General features: G+C 39.8%; 1 pseudogene; it reads left to right on the plus strand.

The window, feature by feature from the left end:
• Positions 1-341: 341 nt before the first annotated feature.
• LOC105487793 (pre-mRNA-splicing regulator WTAP pseudogene) lies at positions 342-2,261 on the plus strand (annotated as a pseudogene).
• The last annotated feature ends 1,042 nt before the right edge of the window (positions 2,262-3,303 follow it).

Below are 3,303 nucleotides of genomic sequence, written 5' to 3' on the forward strand. Positions count from 1 at the left end.
ATGAAAATTTCTGTACACCTATTAGTAAATCTAAGTATTTGCTCATCTGAAAAAATGAGAGATAGAGTCATTATGATTGTTGTCAATAAGATCAAATTAAAGTAGTGAAGTTGTGAGAGGAAGGTAGTTAAACTTTATTATTTGTCAGAATAATAAAGTGGATTACCTCGACATTGGTTAATTCGTGCATGCATATTAAAAAGTAGTCCTCCCTCAGCGCCATTTTGTGGCAGCGAGACCCACAAATAAAGGGGAGCGCTGGGGTTGCGGCGGGGCAGGCGGCAGAGCTGTCCGGCTGCGCGGGGGCCCGGGCGGCAGGGCAAGCAGCGCGGCCTCGGCCTCGGCCTATGCGACTGGCGGCGCTGGCTTGGCTTCTGCCTGAAGAGGATTCAAGATGACCAACGAAGAACCTCTTCCCAAGAAGGTTCGACTGAGTGAAACAGACTTCAAAGTTATGGCAAGAGATGAGTTAATTCTAAGATGGAAACAATATGAAGCATATGTACAAGCTTTGGAGGGCAAGTACACAGATCTTAATTCTAATGATGTAACTGGCCTAAGAGAGTCTGAAGAAAAACTAAAGCAACAACAGCAGGAGTCAGCACGCAGGGAAAACATCCTTGTAATGCGACTAGCAACCAAGGAACAAGAGATGCAAGACAGTACCTCAAGCAAGTCCAGCAGCCGAGCGTTGCCCAACTGAGATCAACAATGGTAGACCCAGCGATCAACTTGTTTTTCCTAAAAATGAAAGGTGAACTGGAACAGACTAAAGACAAACTGGAACAAGCCCAAAATGAACTGAGTGCCTGGAAGTTTACGCCTGATAGCCAAACAGGGGAAAAGTTAATGGCGAAGTGTCGAATGCTTATCCGGGAGAATCAAGAGCTTGGAAGGCAGCTGTCCCAGGGACGTAGTGCACAACTTGAAGCAGAGTTGGCGTTACAGAAGAAATATAGTGAGGAGCTTAAAAGCAGTCAGGATGAACTGAATGGCTTCATCATCCAGCTTGATGAAGAAGTAGAGGGTATGCAGAGTACCATTCTCGTTCTGCAGCAGCAGCTGAAGGAGACACGCCAGCAGTTGGCTCAGTACCAGCAGCAGCAGTCTCAGGCCTCTGCCCCAAGTACCAGCAGGACTACAGCTTCTGAACCTGTAGAACAGTTGGAGGCCACAAGTAAAGACTGCAGTCGTCTGACAAATGGACCAAGTAATGGTAGCTCCTCCCGCCAGAGGACGTCTGGGTCTGGATTTCACAGGGAGGGCAACACAACCGAAGATGATTTTCCTTCTTCTCCAGGGAATGGTAATAAGTCCTCCAACAGCTCAGAGGAGAGAACTGGCAGAGGAGGTAGTGGTTACGTAAATCAACTCAGTGCGGGGTATGAAAGTGTAGACTCTCCCACGGGCAGTGAAAACTCTCTCACACACCAATCAAATGACACAGATTCCAATCATGACCCTCAAGAGGAGAAAGCAGTGAGTGGGAAAGGTAACCGAACTGTGGGCTCCCGCCACGTTCCGAATGGCTTGGACTCAAGTGTAAATGTACAGGGTTCAGTTTTGTAATATTTTTTCAGCAAATTTTTATACAGTGTCATTTAATTTGGGAGAGGATACTTTCCAGAAAATTAATGCAAACTTTTGTCACAATTTGCCTTTTTGTGGGTGTACGTTTTGGTTTTTTGTTGTTGTTTTCTCTTTTTTCTTTTTCTTTTTTCTTTTTTTTTTTTTTGCTTCAATACCTCTGCCACTTTGGAAATTGTAACAGTTAATTACTTTGAATGTTGCTAAAAGAACATTTTTTGTAGGGTCAAGTTATTTTTATATGAGTTAATGTGAAATTGTAAAGGAAATTTTTCCTTAAAATATAACACAATGACGTCTGTATAAATCTATGTCTGTTTAGAACCTGTGCTGTGTAAGGGCATTCTTCCTCATGCTGTTACTGTACTTATGCACCATTCAGACTTGTTAGAGTAGATGTGGGTTTATGACTGCCAAGTTTGCCCAGTACAGTAGTTTTTTATCACTAAAAGTTGGACTCATTGATGGAGTCCTGTAGTAGTTTCAGTGTTAGATACAGTTTTTTCCACCATACATCTGTGCATTTTCTCTTTAGGTGACTGAATGTTTAAGAAATTTGTGTGCATAGTTACTCAGTTTTTATGAACTGTTGTATCCTGTTAATGCATATTGCTCTGTGACTCCAGTATATCTTACCTGTACTGACCAAACCTAAATAAAGATTTTTATTGTAACTCCTTAAAAAAATAAATAAATAAAAAATAAATAAAAAGTAGTCATGTAAAATTATAAATAAAATATAAACATTTACAACTGGGAAAAAATAAAATATGATTTTAAAAGTTTAATTAATTTGGCTGAATTAGCAGATGAAAATAACACAAATAAATAAATGGTGAGTTAAAAAATAACTGGAGTTTGAAAAAAGCAGATCAAGGCCGGGCGCGGTGGCTCAAGCCTGTAATCCCAGCACTTTGGGAGGCCGAAACGGGCGGATCACGAGGTCAGGAGATGGAGACCATCCTGGCGAACACGGTGAAACCCCGTCTCTACTAAAAAAATACAAAAAACTAGCCGGGCGAGGTGGCGGGCGCCTGTAGTCCCAGCTACACAGGAGGCTGAGGCAGGAGAATGGCGTAAACCCGGGAGGCGGAGCTTGCAGTGAGCTGAGATCCGGCCACTGCGCTCAAGCCCCGGCGACAGAGCGAGACTCCGTCTCAAAAAAAAAAAAAGAAAGAAAAAAGCAGATCAAATATATCTATAATTGATTTACTCCACAATATTATCCTGAAAGTCTCATCCAGTAGAGTAAGAACATAACATACTTAAGAATATAACTTAAGAAAAACGTCATAAAAAAAGAAAGAACATAATTATTGTTTGTAGGAAATACAGTTGGGTATATAGAAAATTCAAACAAATCTGTCAGCAACTATTTAAAAACATACTGAGTTTCACAAGGTTGATTGAATGAAAAAAATCGATAAAAACAAAAGCAGTAGCATTTCTATACATCAACAGTAAAAACATTATATATCATATGATAAAATATGATAATAATTACTCCCAAATGTTACTTAAATATTAATCTAATAAAATAATTACCAAATGGTACTTGACAAAATATGCAATTCAATGATGAATCAATAATTATATGCAGGGATGTGAGTACTCAATGTTTAAAACAATTCAATTACTCAATAAATTCAATGCTATTTCAATCAAAATTCAAAAGACATTTTTTTGAAAGAACCAGACAAACTAGAAAACCACAAG

This window comes from Macaca nemestrina, chromosome 3, assembly GCF_043159975.1.
Source record: "Macaca nemestrina isolate mMacNem1 chromosome 3, mMacNem.hap1, whole genome shotgun sequence".
Classification (NCBI taxonomy): domain Eukaryota; kingdom Metazoa; phylum Chordata; class Mammalia; order Primates; family Cercopithecidae; genus Macaca; species Macaca nemestrina.